General features: G+C 40.9%; 1 protein-coding gene across 1 annotated transcript in view; it reads right to left on the bottom strand.

Annotated features, from left to right (window-relative positions):
* CDX1 (caudal type homeobox 1) overlaps positions 1–21,523 on the bottom strand; it is a 44,929-nt gene that overhangs the window by 22,755 nt on the left and 651 nt on the right. The window lies entirely within an intron of this gene.

Consider the following 21,523-nt stretch of genomic DNA (forward strand, 5'->3'; position numbering starts at 1 on the left):
AATGTTCTGGGAATTAAATGTTATGTAGTTCTTTAGAAGTCTGCAACCTTGCAAGTCTGCACATTAATGTTTATTTCTCCCAAACCATTTCCCTGACATGCCAGACAAATACAAGAAAGAAATATGGGGAAATCTATGATCATCCATTTTGGAAACGGCTTATTATCTTAGGAAAATTAATAATAAAAGCTACCTCAGTGCAAAGTTAAGTATATTCAGAACCCAGTAGCCTGATTCTCTTCCTATGCCATCAATTCTTGCTTACATATTTGGACCACTGATTCCAGCAAACATCTACCAGTGTAGTGTTTAGAGTGTCAGACCAGTATCTGGGATAATCAGGTTCCAATCCCCACTCTGCCATAAAAGCTTGCTGGGTGACCTTGTGCCAGTCATCTCTTTGAGCCTAACAGTCCAATCAGAGCTCATGGTGGGTGGTGCTGATGCCACTGTGGCATCATCCCACTGCCTCCAGATGGTTTTTTTGGCAGAGCCGGGAGGCAAAATGCAAACCAAAACCTTATGCCTCTGAAATACCTCCATTGGGTTCAATGGATTTAAGGGTGGCATAAATCCAAGCCCTGAGCTGAAACGTATCTGGAGGCAAAGCCAAGGGGAAGACGACTAATGTTGGCTCCACTCTTGGCAGTGTCTTCAGTATACCCCTGCTATGCTAGTGGGGCTGGCAGTGGTATGGGGGTGCTGCTGACACAGCACACTGTGTCATGTCCAGGCATCTCAGCAGGCTGCCATGATCACCTGCCAGCAGATTTGCCCCTCTGCTGAAGTAAGTTCCCTGAGGAGGGCAAACCCACCAGTATACACCTGCACCACCACCGACAGCAATTCCCCCCAAACTTTGGATGGGACTGTAAGATACCTCTTAGGTTGTTGTGAGGATAAACTGGAAGAGAGGAAAATGATGTAAGCAACTTTGGGCTCTCATTGTAGAGAAGGGAATGGTACAAATGAAGTAGAGAAAAAACCCAGATATGTTGTACTGAATGGTATCAAGACAGGGAATACCAGCCACAGCGACATGTGGTGATAGTCTCTCCATGGGCAGGAGGCAACTTTGGGCTCTCATTGTAGAGAAGGCAATGGTACAAATGAAGTAGAGAAAAAACCCAGATAGTTGTACTGGATGTTGTACAGGGCGTACCAGCCACAGCGACATGTGGTGATAGTCTCTCCATGGGCAGGAGGCAGTAAGGATGAGCTGGTTGGAGCCCCAAGGCCGAGGAGAGCTACCATGGGGGAGGAAGAGAGTTGTGTGGGCAGTTTTAGCCCCATGGGCACATGATTAAATGGGCTCCTAAAAGTTTAGTCCCAGACGCTTTAGCCGCCATTTAGTCACGCGGAAATCACGCAATACAACTTTCCTCCTCCCCCATGGTAGCTGAGAATGTCAACGGTATCAGTATGTATTGATAATCTAGCTTTCCACCCCTCCTCTTGATGATATCATCAAGACTCAAGAGAGAACTTCTTTCCCCCAACTGCTGCACTTGTGTGGTGCATCCCCAATTTTCCTCCTGGTGGAGGGCCTAATTTCTTTGATGGGACCGCAGTTTCATTGTCAGGAAATTTCTGTTGTGGGTTTGTTGGGAGCTGACTCCTCCCGAGGAGATGGCAAGGTACTGCTGTTTGTCATTGCTGGCAAAAGAGGTGATTAGGGATGGAAGAGGGAGGAGAAGATGATGGGTGCATCTAGTCAGCTCTCAGTCACCTGCTGCTGTTTCTCCTGTCACCTCTCCTTATTTCTTCATTCTCTTGTGGGGCCTGAGGTGAAGCAGGAGCAGTGGTGGGATTCTGAATCCAGCTGAATCCCACCACTGGGTGGGAGCAAATAATAATTCACCTAGGGTCTCAAAAACCTTGTTGTATCCCCAATTCTTGTGTTAAGAGGAGTAGATGAGGGAGCTAGGCTTACTCCTGAAAACAATTTGGGAGTTAATGCAAGAAGGTTTAGTTCTTTCATCCACATCAGTTATCAAAAGCAGCAAGTTGTAAATGTCACTGACTTTACTATGTTTAGATTCATAGTCTTAAAAGAAACAAGATTTTTTTTGCAGTTATATTTTAAATATTCATGACACTTTGAAAATAATGAAATTGCATTGTAAGCCAGCTATGTAAGCCAGAATCCTGAAATAGATTCCTAAGAGCATGGTTTGTCCCCTTACTTCAAAGACAATCCCTGGTATCTTTGCTTTCTAGTTAACCCCTGTTCTCTATTCATTAAAAAGCCTTTCTGCAGATAGTAGACTTGAAACTCAATTGTCCTTTTTTAAAAAAATATTTGATTTTTAAAATTGCTGTCAACTATCTTTAGATAAACCACTTATTTTGTATTTTGTTTCCAATCTTGTCATGATTGTAGAAGGTAAATGACCCCCTTCATCAGCCCAAATAAACCATGAGGCCAGAGGCAAGGAGTTCAAAATGGGAATCAAGGGGAGGCTAATGTCTATGTGGAGAGAGTATATCATTACCTTTGTTAATATGTAACCCTAATAGCATTCAACTTAGCTATCATTAGATAAGGAAGTTGCTTTAATATGCTGCTCATGCCATAAAAGGAATCACTACTGAGTGTGTGTATGTCTGTGTGGAACACTGGCAGTGTACAACAGAGCGGCCATTTTAGTCTAATTAAATGGTACATTATCTGCTATTCTAGGGCCAGGGCTTATCCCAATTAGCCATCATATGATAATCTCCCCTTTGGTGATTAATTATCCCCAAAGAAAACAAATGGATTGCATTCATGACTCCTGATGACATCAGGGTGTGAACCAAGAACCTTCTGTGAAACTTACCACCTTTTCAAAAATGTCTGCACACTTTTGCAAGAATATATGACCGTCTTTGCAAGGAGGCATGCAGGTGTCAGTGGGAAGATAAAATGCATCCTTTCAATTAAGTAAACCCAGGCTAACACACCCCTTTACTTGAGTTCTGTCCAGTAACATCTTGTCCATTATATGGGGGCAGGATATGGATGGGGATATCCAGTGGTGGGATCCAAAAATTTTAATAACAGGTTCCGATGGTGGTGGGATTCAAACAGTGGCACCACCACACCACCGCACACCACCTAATTCCTATTGGGCAGGGAGGTTGCTTTAGTAACCCCTTCTCGGCACTCAGAAAAAATTAGCAACCACTTCTAGAGAAGTGGTGAGAACTGGTTGGATCCCACCTGTGGATATGCCTCCAAGTGACTATCCAAATGCATATATCATTGAAAGTACTGCAGTACTGCAGCACAGGTGAACAATATCTGCAGCTGGGGATGTTCCTCTAAGACTAGGTGTGCTATATTAAGGGGAACACAGAACTTGCACGGATCTTGTCAGCACAGAAGGTGACAAAAGCACAAGAATGTATATGATAATTCTCCTTTGTGGAAAAAAAGGGAAGGATTCAAAGGCCAACTTATACAAGATAACTGTACAGTGCACTGGCAACTGAAGGAATCATGATCCAATAGGGGACAAGTGTCTCTTGTCAGTCCTATCTTTATTTTAATGCAGTGGTATGGAACTCTGGCTGTGGATAAACAGCTTAACCCTTTTCCCACTAGCCACTTTCCCGTAAAAATCACTCACAGCTTGTTGCTTTTCTTCTTGAAAGGAAGAATATTCACCCAGGTCCAGTTGAGGGTGGCAAGGGAATGTGCTTTTGATTGAGCTATGTATCTTGCCTGTTGTGCCAACTTTAGAGCGAAAATAAAATATGTTGGGAGACTTTCCATGTGTCACATATTGTCATCAAGATAGTTAAGAGGATATTTACCGGTAATCTGTCCTGATACCTTCATGTTAAAGATCCCAAACCATGAACATTACTGACAAAATTTAAAGGGCTTTTGGTTCCTTCAGTTGTCTATATGCCTTAATTTTAGACAGTCCAAGCCTTTCAACCAAGTTCTATTTCAATAACTGGTACAGTCAGCCTTAATACAGGATTGTCAATACATCTCCCTGAATTACAGTTTATCTCCAGACTACATAGATGTATTCTACTAAAGAATGGCTACTTTGTAAAGATTACTATAATATTTTGATTATTTGTACTTGTACAAAAATCCCAATAAAAATCTGAAATCTCAAAAAAAAAAAAGAATGGCTACTTTGGAGGGTGGCTTCTATGGCAGTATACTCTCTCCCTTACTTGAAACCCATCCACCCCAGACTCTACCAACAAATCTCCAGGAATTTCCCAACTCAGTTGGTAACTCCTCTTTAATATGAGATTAATTAGAATGACAAGGAAACTAACACATGTTATCTATTTCAATCACATACACACTGAAAATTCAACATGCTTTTAACAGATTTCACCTCGATTGAATTATCTTTTCTTGACCGCTATGGATAATAGTAATTTAGGGAGAGGGATTTCTATCAGCCATGGGGGGAAATTTTTTTTAAAAAAATGACCCCCAGGTAGTTAAGAGCATGGCCTTGATTCAAACTGTCTTCCAGTGGCTGCTTTTAATCTGAAAAAAGGTGGCAGCACGCATGTTGCTGCTGGAGTTGCTAATAGAGCACAACAGCAACAGGCCTTTCATGCATCCTCTCTGTCCAGTTCCCCAAGGAGGCCATTTCCCCTCCTTCCACCAGCAGGAAGCTTTATTGTAAAAGAAAGCAGCATTTAAAATATTTTATTGTTTTATTGTTATAAAATTATAACATTTTTGTCAACCAGATTATCTAAATTTCCAGGTTTTCTTTCTTTCTTTCTTTCTTTCTTTCTTTCTTTCTTTCTTTCTTTCTTTCTTTCTTTCTTTCTTTCTTTCTTTCTTTCTTTCCCAAATAAAATTCTATTCCCTTCCATTTTGGAGATATAAGAAGAAAAACATACTTCTGTAATAAAGGGGGCTAGACTTTAAAAAACTGAAAGCTAGGAATTTAAAGAACATGAGAGATTGTTATAAATTATAATGATGCACCAATTGCTGCTTTAGAAAAAACTCTCTGAGGGCAGGTGGACAAACTACTGTTGAGGAAGACTGGAGACCAAGAAGATCCAGATATTCCTGCCACAAAAGTACCAGCCAAGTTTTGCTACAGTGTTTGTCAAGACATTACAGCAAAACAAGACTGGGAAATATTACAAGAAAGATATGTGGGAAAACCCTGGAAGTACGCCAAAGCACCACATTGCTGTGGGGAAGTAGAAGGGAAACCAGTAGCATCCAAACTGTGGACATCTGGCCAAACAGTCCTTGTGTAAATAATTTTTCCTGACATAAAATTCACCTAGACCCACCTGCTATGTTTAATGTACTGATATGTTTAATGTACTGAAAACATTAGTTAGATTATATAATAAACTAGCGTACCCTGCCACGCATTGCTGTGGCTCAGTCTGGTGAAGTGGAAAAGAAAGAAAAGAGAAGATGAACAGTTCTAACATGTGTCATTGCACAATGCTTGCAAGGGAGGGGAGGGACAAGGGGCCCCTCGCTTCCCTCCCTCTCTCCCGTTCCCTTTCATGGCACCCTGCCCCTTCCTTCCCTCATGTTCCCCTTCCTATGCTAGGGTGGGTGGCCATGTCCAGATGGCAGACACCGTCCCTTTCACTCCCTTCCCTTGCAGGCGAAGTGTGTTTCTGTTGATGTCCACCAGATGGCGCTGTTGCGGAACAAAACCATGGTTCCAACTGTCACAGGTGTGGCATGTTCACAATACCTCTCACAGTTAGACTGAAACGCACCCCTAAGGGATGTGTGTATGAAAGGATATCCATTTCTACTTGACTTTTGGTTCTTATGTGGGGGGGGGGGGAGAGAACTGGGCAGAACGCAGCTTGTTACCATTTTTTTTTAGAACTAGCCTGCTGGATCAGACCAGAGTCCATCTAGTCCAGCACTCTGCTACTCCCAGTGGCCCACCAGGTGCCTTTGGGAGCTCTTCCATACATGCAGTGGATGTGGAAAATTTTTTAATGGCCTTCTTGCTGCTGCTGCTGCCTCCTGAGCAATCCTGGTCTGCTAAGGCATTTTACCTGCAATCCTGAGGGGAGGGATCAAGATTGGTAGGCATAGATAGAGCTTCTCCTCCATAAAATCTTATCCAAGCCCTTTTTTAAAGCTATCTAGGTTAAGTGGGTCTCTCACTCAACTCACCTGTGGCAGCATATTCCAAAACACCAATCAAGCATGTTGTGTGAAGAAGTGTTTCCTTTCTATTAGTCCTAATTCTCCCCCTCTTCTGCCCAGCATTTTCAATGCATGCCCCTGGTCTCCTAGGTGCATTGTGAGAAAAGAAAAAAAAATTTCTCTGTCAACACTTCGCAATTCTACCCCATGCATAATTTTATAGACTTCAATCATATCCCCCCTCAGATGTCTCCTTTCCAAACTAAAGAGTCCCAAACGCTGCAGCCTCTCTTCATAAGGAAGGTGCTCCAATCCTTCAATCATCCTCGTTGCCCTTCTCTGCACTTTTTCTATCTCTTCGATATCCTTTTTGAGATGTGTGACCAGATCATGGTTTACCTGGGGCAGGTGTGGTACATGATCTAGGTAAGTAGCTTAAAACGTGCTGGGAGGCAGGGGTTTTCAAAGGCAGCATGGTTGTTTCCCTTTTATCAGAGGGTGCTTCGTTTCTGCATGGCCAGCAGAACAGAACTGTGGTTCCAACTGTCACATGTGTGGCATGTACACAATAACTGGCACAGTTGTGACATGTACACAATAGGAGGTGTGGAAACAGTATGAAAACCTGGCCGCACACGAATGCGATGTTGTGTGAAAATTTCAAAGCAATCAGTCCAGGCGTTTCGGCGTTAGAGCATCAGTAACAAATATACTGTTAGCTTTTTATATATATACTAGCGGGCCCAGCCACGTGTTGCTGTGGCAATTGTCCTTCTCATCACAGTCCGCAACCCACACAGATGTCCATGCATGTCCAATGATCCCCAGCATAGCCTTTTGGGGTGATGAAATGGAATCCCTCTTTCCCTTTTCAATGCACATCGTTATATGGTGCTGTCTTGTTTTTTTAGTATAAGGTAACCCTTCCCATTCCACAATGGAACTGTCCAGAGTGTGAATCCCGCTGTCCATGAGGCTGGTTGACACGCGACAGTCCTGGCTTGGGTAAAGGGCCAGAACTGGGGCAAGCAAGGCTTGTGTCCCAGCCTTTCAGGGCAGCAGAGGCAGGGTGGTGAGGCGCTCACAGATCAAGGCCAGCCTCCGTCTGGGTTCGTAAAGGGCCATCGCGCAAAAGAAGCCGGACGCAGGTGAGTGTAGGATTCGCCCCCCACGCCGCAGATTTTATTAGAAGAAAAGGGCCAAACTCCAACACAAGGCTTTTTAGTAAAGAGAGAGCTGTGGGCGAATATGGGTGAGGAAGTGGGTAAGAGGTGTTGGTTGGATGTGAGGGGAGGGCAGGAGTGAAAGTGTGTGTCGAGGATGATGAGCTTGGATATGTAAGTTTGTGTGTGGTAGCAGTGGGTGAGGCGCAGAGAGTGAAAAGTTACCTGCATCTGGCGGTAGAACCTCCACCTGATGACTCTACACGGCAAAGTGTGTATGTGTTTCAATTTCCACCTCGATATTACCTTAACAGTATTACCATTCCATTTGCACTGTTTTCACTCGCCTTCATCTCTGCCCATCTGCACGTAACATCCTAGAAGCCCTCATACCAAGTTCCTTCTCCCAGGCCACAGACAGACAGGCTGCACGGACATATCTAAGGGTGACAGATTAAACCAGGAGGCAGTTCGCATTGGGCTTGGTGCGCCAGGAAAAAAACGTTTTACCTGGCTCAGGTATGGACTTTCGGTGGTTTGAAGGTCCGAGTACCTGCCAGCAACAGGGAGGGACGTCCCGTGAAAATTTGGGGGCGATCCGTCCAGCAGCTTCTGAGGGAGACCATCAGGGACAAACACACTGTTAGATTTTTATATATATATAGAAGATATATTTAAGGGTAAAGTAAAGCTTTCTTCTTCTGGGTTTTCTCTAAATAATACTTTTTTTAAAAAATCTTGTGCCTTGGACATAGGACAGACTGCTGAACACATCTCATATGATGTCAGCAGCATGCTGTCATTAATAATTGAAAAAAGAACTACATATGTGGGTGAACAGTTGTAAGTATATTATGTCTGTATAAGTATCCATGCATGCAGAGGGGAGCTTTCAGTATCAGGACCTTGATATTTTCCCTATTAAAAACAAAACACCGGAAGTTCACCATTCTAGATAATTCACACTGAAAGGTACAATAAGAATTTCCCAAACAGATCAAACATCAGTCCATTAAAAAAACCCTGTAAGAATGTGAACCAGATTCTGATGCAGCACTTCAATATTAAAGCATGCCTGTCTCTGAAAGTTTCTTTCTGGATTTCATTAACAGAACAGAAACTTTCCCCTTGAGAAAATGACAGCTTTGAAGAGTGGACTTTATGACATCATATCCCTGCCAAGCTCTTTCCCTTTCCAAACTCCTCTATCTCCCACTCTACCTCCAAATACCCAGGAATTTCCCAATTTGGAGTTGGCAATCCTAGTCCAAAATGAGCTGTCAAATTTGAATATTCTTGTGCATGAACATTTTTAAATCTGTTGTAATATTGGAATTGAGAGCTTGGGGAAATTTACTGTACTGTACAGAAATTACACCATATGATTTATATAACTAGCCTGCAAAGGATGAACATCCAAATAGAATATAAAAACACATGTAACAAACCATTCACTATTTATAAAGGTGAGAAGAAAAGAAAATCACATCAAAGTCTGTAAAATGCTGCAATGAAGAAGTGCAGGATTTTATGTAGTCTGTGAATATATCCCCAAACAAAGGGCGAATTCCCACTGAAAACTGAATGTAGATACAACCAAGTTTCAAAAGAATCGGCACCTTTTCATCCAGGTTTCAACATCCTCACTGCAGCATGTTTCGAGTGAAGAGATCTAGGCAGTTGCGAAGCTAAAAGGGGAAGAGGGGGTGCGCTGTGCATCGGGAGCATGCCTGGGGTGTGTGGAAAATTGCCCTGAGGCCCCTCCTCCTTTCTCCACCCCCCATGGTGCACCCCCTGTGGCGCACCCCCACCCCCCTTCCCACACTTACCTTAGTTCCTTTCCTTTTTCACAACTTTTTCAGGCTGCAAAAGGCCTGTTTGCAGTAAAAATGGCCTGAGGAAATACAGTTCCCAGGAGAACTTGGGGCTCCCAAGGTCTCCTAGGAAGTATAGTTCCCATCAGGCAGTTTTTACTGAGAACAGGCCTTTTGCAGCCTGAAAAAGTTCTGAAAAAGAAAAGGAACTAAGGTAAGTGTGGGAAGGGGGGTGCCAGGGGGGGGCTGAGGGCCATGGGGGCGAAAAATTAGAATGTGCACCCAGCGCAATTTGGCCCAGCTACGCCTCTGGGTCCAGGCCTGCCCCTTGGGGGGGGGGGTTCCTGCTATCAGGGGTGCAATTGTTAAGCTAGCAGCACCAACATTTCAGAGTATCTTTAGGAGACCATCCTGATGATACCACCCAGGTTTGGTGAAGTTTTGTTCATGGGGCCCACAAAGTTATGGACCCTCAAATGTGTAGCCCCCATCTCCTATTAGCTTCCATTGGAAACAATGGGGGATGGCGGCACCCCCTTTGGGAGTCCATAGCTTTGGACCTCCTGGACCAAACTTCACAAAACCTGGGTGGTATCAGTAGGAGACTATCCTGACAATACCACCCAGGTTTGGTGAAGTTTTTTTCAAAAAGGTGCATATACAAGCGGTCCAGGAAAATCCCGTGATAAGGTGGGGGCTCCAGAAATGGGACTGATCTGGGTTCTGCGGTTCGGCAGTGGGGAGATCTCGAGGAAATCTGGATATTTCGGGTGACTATCCCAGGATTAATCGGCAGTGGGAAATCACCCAAACTGAACAAAGCCGTGCTAATATATTGTGACCCTATAGAAAATAATGATTAGCTCCAACTACTCATAAATCCTTAACAGCAGTTATGAAGGATTTTAATAAAAATTCTAGACTACTAATTTCAAATGTAGAGTAGATTCCCTGCTACTTCATTATTTATTAGGACTGAACACAGTCCAACCCAGCATTGTATCAGAACTTTGAAGGAGAGGAAGGGTTTGGCTTACAAACTCCTTCCATTCCTCTCCCCACAATAGACACCTTGTGAGGTACGTGGTGCTGAGAGAGTTCTAAAGAACTGTGACTAGTCCAAGATCACCCAGCAGGCTTCATGTGTAGGAGCCAGGGAAACAAATCCAGTGCACCAGATAACAGTCCGGCACTCATGTGGGGAAGGGGGAGTTAAACCTGGTTCTGAAGATTAGAGTCTACCACTTTTTATAACTCTGCTTCATTGTATTGGTGAGTTACGAAGGTCTTGTTATTTTAATGAAATAGTCCAATCTATTTTGATACTTATGGATTTATTTGCATGTTAATTCCTACATTAAGTTAAAGCTTATGTCTGTTGTCTGATGAATGTTGATCTTCTCACAAAGATATCGACATAGGTCTTTATCCAGAAAATTCATCTGGTCATTCTTCCATTACTGGCCATTCATCTATTCAACTGGTCATGTTGTCCCATCTGGTATCTCTGCAAACATTAAATGTCACCAATAGACTAAGTCATTATGTTATCTAAATGACTGCGTTTAGTCCTAGGATATTATGTTTACTTGCCAGTTATTTTTTAACTGGTTGGTCTTCTGTTCAACTGGTCAAGCTTTTTTATCTGTTGTTTCTGCATATTGTAAACATGATTAGAATATTGTATAATTATGAGATGTAAGTGATTATGTATGGTCCTAGGAATTGATGTTAATCCACCAGCCAGCTATTCAACTGATAAAGCTATCTTATTTGTTGTCTAGGCACATTTTTGTCATTTAAATAATGTGCAGGTACGATGCTGGGTTGAGCTGTGTCCTGTCTTAATAAATGATGAATTTGTAGGAAATTTGCTCTGCGTTTGAAATTAGTAATCTAGAATTTTTATTAAGACCCATTATAACAGCCATTAGGGATCTATGAGTAGCTGGGGCTAATCATTATTTTCTTTGGTGTCCCAATATAATAGCATGACTTGGTTTTGGGTTTTTTTTGGTGGTTTTCCTATTTTTCTTTTGTGAATAGACTAGTGACATTCAGCAACAAACAGTACAGATTTCAATGTATTGTCGAACACAGTGGGACACAGTGTGTAACAGACTTCCCTCTGTGATACACCTCTGAAGATGCCAGCCACAGATGCAGGCAAAATGTAGGGAACAAGATCCACCAGACCACGGCCACAAAGCCCGGAAAACCCACCAGAACCAGTACAGATTTAGTTTATCTTAGTTCTACTTTATATGTGTTTTGCTGCCAAGTACTATAAAACTATTTTTCAACAATACTAGAATACAATTAGAGATATGAAAATCTGGAGGAAACAAGAAAAAATGGGGAAAAAACCATGTTTTTTCATTTCTCCCTCCCCTCAGATACCTTTCAATTTTGTCAGTTAAAAAAACGCAGACATTTTGGGAAAGCTGAACAAATCTGAGCATTTTTTTCTGTGAAGAGTGAAAACAAGGGTCCATTCTGCACAGCCTAAATAAGACGTCCTGTGGTTGCTGAAAAAGACGTCCTGGGAAGGCATTCTGCGCAGATTTCTTCCCAAGATATCCTCAGGATGTCTTATTTTGCTCAAGACATCTTTTTTAAAAAAAAAACCCTTCAAAGTGCACCTTTTCCCCACCAGCGGCCTGCAAGATGTCTCCTGCCTGGAATAGGTCAGGAGGTGTTTTATTTTTCCTGCCTGACCATTTTGCTCTCCGGTCAGTTTCACCCTCAGCTTGCACCTGACATTTTGTGTGCAGCTGAAGGAATTCTTCCTGCCACCATTTGCTGAAGGTTGCCTCAGGACATTTGCTCTGCAGGCTCCGATCCTGGGTGCCTTTTCAGCCCTAAAAGTACATGGTTGTACTCAGCTGCTCCTGCTGATTCTGGCAATATATAGTTTCCCCCTTTTTAATTTTTGATGAGCTATCTCTGTCGCTACACAGACACAAATATGAGAATCTTAGCCTCTCGGAAGACTTTACATAGTATTCTGTAATATTTAACTAGCGTTAAACTTCCTTAAGGTAGTCTTCCATATTAAGAATGACAATCTGACCCCGCTCCCCCTTATCACTTCATTTTGTCATTTTTGTCTTCTGAATTTTTTGAACAATATACTTTTTGTGAGCTTCCTAATTGTGGTAGTCTTGGTGTGGTAGGTGGTTGTTTTATTTATTTTTTTGGTGGCCCATTCTTTTCCTAACAGCACACACTGACAAAACTAGTCTTCCTTTTAGACAAATATGGTATCTTACAGGCTGTTTGAAAAACTAGTAGAGAAAATTCCCTGTATACAACCTCCAAAAGCTCATTTCATAAAGTAGATCCTTTTCATGTTTTTTTCATTCCCAAGCTAATCCAAAGTGAAAGCATTATAACTAGGGACTGGTGTGAAAAACAAAACTGTCACATTGGCTATAACAACCACAGGTCTCAAGTAAAAGTAGGTTGTGTATTAGCACGTTTATATATTCTGCTACCAATTCACATATTAACAATACAATCCTATCCATAGTTAAATCTGAATATCTGCCCAACCTCCACCCAGCAATTTTTCCATGGGAAATTTTGGTGAGCACAGAAAACTAACGCTCCAATGAATTTTTGAATAAATTAATTGCTTTTGATACAAGGTTTTCTCACTCAGAATGTACAGCATTCATTTTTTCCAATGGAAAAATTGAGATAGTTTGGGGACTACTGGAAAGTCTCCTAGGATTTTTCCCCTCATTGCATCAAAATTTCCAGAACTTTTGCCATGGAGAGAAACACATCTTACCACAACATATCTCTGAAGATGCTAGCCACAGATGCAGGTGAAACATTAGGAGCAAAAACTTGACTGTAGGACACGGCCACATGAAGCCCGAAAAAACCCAATACACAGCTGGAGTTGATTCAACCAATGAAAAGCCTTCAACAACACAAAAACAGTGAGACCTAACAGGACTTCTAAATCAGCTTCAGTCCTTCACTTTGAACCAGGAATACTTTAATAACTTTTTTGTTTAGATTATTGTAACTGCGATCAACACTGATTTCAGTTGAGCTGCACCAGCCGTAAAACTTTGGGGCTCAGTTTAGGCAGGGGTGAAATTACCCGTAACTTAACATTCTAACTTGTACTGGCTTCCTTGAGAGGCTTGAAACAGAGGGTGGGAGGTATCACTTCAATCACTTTCTTTACATCCTCTTTTCCTGTTCACAATTAACATTTACCATGGAATTAAGGTATTTGTTTGTAAAGCTAAAAGGCAAAGGAAGTCCCCTGTGCAAGTACTAGGTCATACTGTGCAAGTACCAGGTGATACCTTTATGGGGTAATTTGTCTTCCCCAGTCATCTACACTTTATCCCCAGGAAGCTGGGTACTTATTTTACCAAGCATGGAAGGATGGAAAGCTGAGTGAACCTTGAGCAATCTACTGAAACTGACTTCCACACCCATTGAATCCCAGGGTCATGAGTCAGAGCTTTGATCTGCACAGGTGCATCAGAAGGGCTTACTTCATTCTGCTGCCAAGCATCAGTGTACTTGTATTTAAAGCCCTAAACTGTCTGACGATTTCTATTTAATTGAGAGGATATGTAGAAGATAGAGTGAAGAGTTTTGGATTTATATCCCCCTTTCTCTCCTATAGGAGACTCAAAGGAGCTGACAATCTCCTTGCCCTTCCCCCCTCACAACAAACACCCTGTGAGGTGGGTGGGGCTGAGAGAGCTCCAAAAAGCTGTGACTAGCCCAAGGTCACCCAGCTGGCGTGTGTGGGAGTGCACAGGCTAATCTGAATTCCCCAGATAAGCCTCCACAGCTCAGGTGGCAGAGCGGGGAATCAAACCCAGTTCCTCCATATTAGAATGCACCTGCTCTTAACTACTATGCCACTGCTGCTCCTCATGTATATATATGCATACTGGCTCGTTCTAATTCCAAAGACATGGCTAGCCAGAATCTCTCCAGGTTCTTAAGCATAATCAGGGCAACGATTCCTGCACTTTGTAGGACAAGGTTTTCTCCATAATTGCACCAACACATGAGAGCTCCCTTCCTAGGCCACATACTTTTCTGAATTTTTTTTGTGTCGATAGCCTTTTATTTAAGTACAGTATGCATTTTGCATACATGAGCACATACATAGTGATAACCTTTTATTTAACAACATATTTGGCATACATGATCATATACATGAAGCTGCCTTACACTGAATTAGATTATTAGTCCCTCAAAGTCATTATTGTCTGCTAAGAATGGCAGCTACTCTTCAGACTCTTGGCAAGAGATCTTTCACATCACCTTTCATATGGCCCTTCATTGGAAATGCTGGGGATTGAACCTGGGACTTTGTGCATATGCCAAGTAGATGCTCTGCCACTAAGTTAAGAACATAAGAACATAAGAACAAGCCAGCTGGATCAGATCAGAGTCCATCTAGTCCAGCGCTCTGCTACTCGCAGTGGCCCATCAGGTGCCATTGGGAGCTCACATGCAGGATGTGAAAGCAATGGCCTTCTGCGGTTGTTGCTCCTGAGCACCTGGTCTGTTAAGGTGTGAAGTTATGGTCTCTCCCCAACATTTATAGAAATAAAATAATTATTTTGCTGATATTGTGGTATTTGCTAATTAAGTTTTGTACAGGTTTTTTTAACAAATGATTTATTAAATGTCATTATGATTTGAGAATGGATTTTAATTGTTATTATATTGATTATTTGATTGTTCTTCATTCCTTCCAGTACTATTACTTTTGACAGAGGGTATATTTTATAATTGTTACAAAGTAACAAAGTAATAAATACACTTATATTAACTTGGCTGTGACTTGACCACTGATACACATACATATACAGTTCAGAACATTCACATACATACACAGGGTATCCAAACTGGTTTAATTATTTTGTTACATTAGTTTTAAAAATCCCCCCTTATTTATGGTTTCCTACACTCTTAAGATTTTTTTTTACTAAAATTGTTTTAAAATAATTGTAAATTTTTATATTATTATGTAAAAATCATGTGCTCAGAAGCCAGCCACTTACTAAATCTCTCTTGTATACAAAGAACTAAGGCTGATTCCGCATGGGCCAAAAACAGTGGTGTGAAAACGGTGTGAAAACAGTATAAACCTTTTTACACCATTTTAAACCCTTCACACTGCTGTTTTTGGCCCATGCAGAATCAGCCTAAGAGAGTTAAAATGAAGACGGTTTGCATTGGCAGAAAATTAAATCATTCCAAATGTCTGAATCCAGAGCTTCATGTCATTTGAATCTACAACGGAACTAATTTGACTGATTTCCAATTTCCTGATTTATATGATTTTCTCCTAACACTCAACAGATTTCTAACCTTCTCTATGATCAAGCTCTTCCAACCCCCCCCCCCTCTTAATTTCAGTAGAAGGATCAAATTGTAGCATGGGTAAAGTGTGTAAGGTTGAATACATGAACAAAGGAAAAAGAATGTTTCTTTTATAGTGACTGAGGCTGTGATTGAGGGAACATTGGTAATATTTCTTCAGTTGCATATAACAGGGTATTACCTTCTTAGGCCAGAAAAGATAGGAGCAACTTTTCACCATTTTAGCCTAATCGGTGATTTAGCATAGATCACCATTTCAGCATAATCAAAAATGCTTTTAAAAACTTTTTTAACCTCAATTCCATTCTAGTGTTTGACTTAATTTTCCATTGGATGCTGATTTTATTGTTAGTACTATTACCAACAACATGTTAGGTACTGTATAAAAGAAAAAAGGGATGGAATAATTCCTTCCCAGTGTCATTCTCAGACTACCTATCAAAACAAATTTATAGCTGAATTAGGAAAGCAACTATTAATAGTATGCACAAGTTGAAATTATCAAACTGAAGCATCTCATGTTAAGGTAATCTAGTCACTTTGAAATCAGTCTGACAAATGATCAAAGCGTATTTATTGGCATGTTGGGCCAACAAAATCAGGGCCAATTGCTACCTGTTCTGTGTACCTTTACAGAAACAGGTTGCACATTCTAAACACTGCCGTGTCATGTACCAATACTGTTTCAAATCAATTCTGTGCATGCCAGATATATGTTAACAATGTGTTACCTCAAGTCAGCATTGATACATTGGGAACTGTTACTGCAGGCAACACAAATGAGTACATATCAAGTAGAAGTGGTATTTAAAAACCCCATCACAAAAGGGGAAGCCCTAGTTAATATATTCCTCGTTTTTTTCCATCATGAAACTCAAGGTTCAAATAATGAATAGCTATGCACAGACCAAACACAGACCTGCTGGACATCCACAAAACTACCACATCATGTGTCTTCCATAAAACTCTGGACTTAAGAATACGGTAGTCATACCAAATCACATTTAGTATTTCTCTGTCTCTTGATGTACTGTTTCCTTCATCAGGATCAGGATGTGATTTTTTTTCTAGAAAATTTTCCAATTCCAATAAATAATGTAACATTTTTAATGTTTGCAAAATGTAAATAATGTTGCAAAAGAAGGCAAATGCATCTTGTACAAGCCTAGACCATGGATAAGGACTAGGATTTGTTCATGCTTCATAATACCTCAAATCAGTCCATCTAGTGTGATTGATTTACAGAATAATAACCCTAACAACTATAGATAAACAGAATATATTTGCTTTTGTGAGGTGGACATTTTCCCTCTGAAAAAATATAGCATTGAAAATGTTTTGGGAAATGTTGAATTTTGGAATTCCCTCACCCCATCCCATATTGCTGATGGTGATAAGCTATTGTTTCTATCACGTCTTCTCACCCTTCATGATTGCAAATTTGCCTTAGAGAGAAAATATACATAAATTAATGTCAAGGCTGTGTTTATTCAGAAAAGAGCATTTGATGCATGCTTTAAAAGAAATTCTTTGGTAATTTTTAATTATTTTAACTTTATTGTGAGCCACCTAGAGAGTCTGTGTAAGGTGGGGTGAAAATATTCATAATTTTTTTAAAAATAAAATGTTAAATATGTGCTCAGATCTCTCCCAATGAGATTTAAGCACCTGGATTGTTCAAAGTCCAGTGGCTTTGTAGGATTGCCAACAACCATAATCTCTCTCTGTGCAGTATGTTTGTGTGCGTTTGTGCAAATGCTGCTTTATTCCATGACACCTCTCACAAATCACTAACTCCAGTTCATAAGGATAAATCCCAAGAATCGACAGCCTGGGCAGGCAATTTCTTTTGGGAAAAGAGGGCAGGGTGCGATCATTCCTTCCACTGCTACCAGTTGGCATTCCTTCCACTGCTATCGGTTGGTTGGGTTTGCTTGGCCCATCTAGGAAAACGAAAGTGCTTCAAGATGGCCCAGCTTCAAAGGGCACCAAGAGCCCTGCTTCCCAGCCCACAAAGCCGAGGACAATACGGGCATCCTGCTGCATGAGCAACCACTGCCTGTCTGTATGACAAAGGGGCACGCTTGTAAATTCGCACGGGGCTCGAGGGAGGCGCTTGCGGCCCTTTTCATTGGGCGTCTCTTCTCCCTGCCGCCTTTGAACTGGAAAGCACTGCGGGGCCTTTCCCCACAATGTTCATTTGCGTTTCCCTGCGGAGAGACTTCCACTTTCCCATCGAGGAGCCCTCTGGATTAGCTCCTTCCTGCCCCGAGTTCAAGAGTTCAGCGGGAACACGCGCACGCGCTCAACGAGGAACGCTGCCTGGAATCAAGAGAAGCGCGAAGAAGCCAGCCCGCTCCCAGGGCAGTAGGCGCGCGACCAGTTGGCTCGGCGAGAAAGTTCGCTGGCCGCACGCGCGCTCCTTCCTTCCTCCCAGAATCTGTTGCTTCTAACCCACATAAACCAAGTCATTTATGATCTCTTCAACCCACTCTTTTCTCACGGGTTTAGGCGGCATTTTGAAAACCCGAAACTCGTGTGAGAAAAACCGAGCTGGTGGTCTTAAGCAACTGGAGGGAGAGTCAGACTTCATAAACTCGTTCATTTTACAATGTCCTTTCACTTGACTCCTCTGGGACTTGAATAGGTCAAGCCCTTACTTCACAGGGATGTTGCCAACATTAAATGGAGGTGATCATCAAGCACTTGAGCCCTGCGATGGATGGAGTTTAAGAAATAAATTATCCGAACAGTAAACCCACAAGTTACAAATTTGGAACCCCAGCTTCTTCAGTACAAAGCCCACGTTTGCCACAACCAGTAACAACTGATGAAAAGAGACTACCTCTTAAATACAGAATACAGAAAGTCAGCTCATCCCTCAGATTATTCACAATCTCTCATAATCTCCCTCAAACAGGTTCACACATTCAAAAAAATTCACTTCACAATGCATTATTTCTCACAGAACAATCACACAAATTGATTTACATCACACACCAGTACCAGAGAGCTGTCACAGAATAATTAATACCCTGTGGTTTTGTACTCATATTCAGTGATAGGGATTAGAGAATTCCCACTGTAAGCATGAACAGAAAGATGGGAACATCTATCCTTTTAGAGCTCTATTTACAAATACAATAGGAAGGGTAAAGAGTTTTAGAGAATAACTAATCTGTATTAAGCTATTTTGAGTATGAGTAGATGCTTGTATGCACTGCTTACAATATAAAGTAGATAGTCACACTGGCTCATAGTAAAATCCAAAAACAAAAGCTGTGTAATACCCCTTTTTAAAAAGAGCCATCAAAATAACACAACATAGTATGGAAACTTTCAAGTTATCCAGAACAGGGTGGTTAAAAGAGGGAAGAGGAAAACTTTTTATACTATTATCTAAAGGTCTTTTTCTGCTCTACTTAGCCAGCTAGAATCAGAACATCAAGATGCCGATAAGGGTTTATCACAGCTGAAAGCTGAAAGATTTCTATCTTTGCTATTGTTTCCATCATCCATCCTGATGATGAATTCTGCGCATGTTTGTAGACAGTGTTACATAGATTGGTCTTAATAAAAGGTATTATGCTTTTTTGGATAATTTCCACAAAAGCAAACAAGAGCTTCTTCAGAACTCAGAGAATCTGTTCTTTGACACATAGATGCCATCCATCCTACAAAGGTCTAATTTCTTTCATAAAACCATATGCAAGTCTTGCTTCTCACTGCCTGGCTCACAAGATCATCATTACAAACAATCACTGACACACAGTTCCAGAAAACTCCAATATATTGGTAAAATGATCAGACCAGTTCTTAATAGATTCTCTCTGAACACATAACGAAGATTTAGAGATAATAATTACTACAATTTCCCCATATATTAAAACCCTCATATTCTATTTCTGCCCCCCCTTTTTTTATTCTTGCGCATAAAACCTTTGTTCATCAGAATGATTCCAGTTATTTGTGATTATTCAATGGGCCATGTGTGAGCTGTTTTAACCATCAAGTTAAATTCCTTTATACGATATTTATAGAAAAAATAAATATTGACCAATTTTATCAGACGACATTTTCCTTTTCCATCTCTACTGAAAGACCTGAAAAGGAATCATAACCTGATCTCAAGATCAGAATTAAGATAGTTGTTTTGTGACAAAAAGGAAACCAAATGATTAGACAAAACTTTTCAATGTAGTTGCACATTAATAACTGCATTCAAAAGGATGTCTCATTTTATGGTACGAGAAGTCCTGGCAAAAAGTTTAAAAAGAGCAAGGAGTAGCGGTAAGAATGAGTCCTTGCTTATGTTTTGACATCTGATATGCCCTCACTTAGTAGGAAGCTTGTATGGACACAGAAACTGATCTGTTGTGCAATCCTTTGCAGAGTTATTCCAGTTTCAAGTCACTGGTTTCAGTGAGCTTCGCCTGACATCACACTGCTAAGAGTGTACTGGCTTTTTTGGCTGTGTGTGAGCATGGAGCTTCTTCATACCTTACGGGAAATAAAATGTAATTTAAAAGAGTTTATGTGCATAAGAAACCCAAGACTCCTTTTATGTCAGTGTTCACATCTTCTGAATAAATTTTTATCAGTTTTTAAGTACATTTTATAATGCACTCACTTTATAAAAAATAAAATACCCCACAGTTTATAGCAATTCCTTGTGCATGCTCTTTCCAACAAGGACCACCTTAACGTCATTTAAAAAACAGTATGTGGATTGGCCTTTCATTTACTATGGTATATTCATATGGCAGAATTTTTTTTTAAAAAAAATCATCATTTCCTGACTGATTTAATGAGGAACTGTTAAGATATGAATACTTTCTGGATATGCCCAGAAAGGAGTCAGTGATTTCTTTCCAGGCAAATCAAATCAAGAGTCTTTGCCATTGATGTGATTTCATTTTGCCTTGTCTGTCACTCCAAGTGATAATATTTATCTGCAGGGCTTGTCAGTTACGTTAGAGCAAGAATTCTACAGTTTACTTCATTGCTAGATGAGAGAAAAATTAACTTGTGACTCAATGACTGCCTAGTGCTAGAATCTTGAAGTGTTTGACAAAGATACTGAAAGGCTGAGGTGGGGGAAATGTAATCATTGCTTAAAATGTAGATGAGCTACTGGCTGTGTGCATGACCTTGCTCAACTCAATAAACCATATAATTTAAGAGAAAAAAATTATTGTCACCTGGCTTTAACTCTTGTTTCCTTGCAATTCTACCTAGAATTTGCTTCTAGGAAACATATTTATATCCTCAACCTTATACTCTGAACCTAAAGCTCATTTGTTTATACTGTTCACAAATAGAACATATACTGTTCACAAATAGAACATATATTTCATTATAGTCAAGGGAATTAACAAGGATCTTAAAATAAATAAACATTGAATGTGATCAGAAAAAAACGAATAAGATTTAATAGAATATTACTGTAACTCTACCTAAACACAATTGAGTGTATCCTACCATGCAGGTCCTCCAAATGAAGCCATTTCCATATGCAGAAGAGAGGACAGCAATGTCCATGGATTCTCCCTCTCATGTCATACCTTCCCCCACACTTGAGCTGTTCTTAACGGTCTGCTGACCACCAAGAACAAAAATTCCAGGCAGCTCACTTGCTGCTACACAAGGAAAAAGAAAGGAGGTACATGGATGGGCACACAATCCAACAGATTTAATCAATGGAATCAACCAGGATTTAATGGGGGGCAACTTTTTGCTGGTTTTGCTGTTGGCAGTACACAGACCCTTAAAATGATAATTTAGAATGAAGTGCAAGTGACATCACTGGGATATATTTCAATTCATTCTTATTTGAGATATGCAATCAATTTGTGACAATTACGCTCCATAGACACCCTGGGAGCCAGCCACTGGTTCATCAAATGGAAAACCCACAGATTTGTACGTCTGACAAGACAATCATGGTTTGTATGAATTCTTAGGTAGAAGTTCATCCTATGTGGGAATTCTGTAATGTGTGACACGGCCCTTGGATTGCAGCCAGCTGCTTTTAAGTTCCCTTCCATTTTAAAATG

The sequence above is a fragment of the Sphaerodactylus townsendi genome, linkage group LG03, assembly GCF_021028975.2.
Source record: "Sphaerodactylus townsendi isolate TG3544 linkage group LG03, MPM_Stown_v2.3, whole genome shotgun sequence".
Classification (NCBI taxonomy): Eukaryota; Metazoa; Chordata; class Lepidosauria; order Squamata; family Sphaerodactylidae; genus Sphaerodactylus; species Sphaerodactylus townsendi.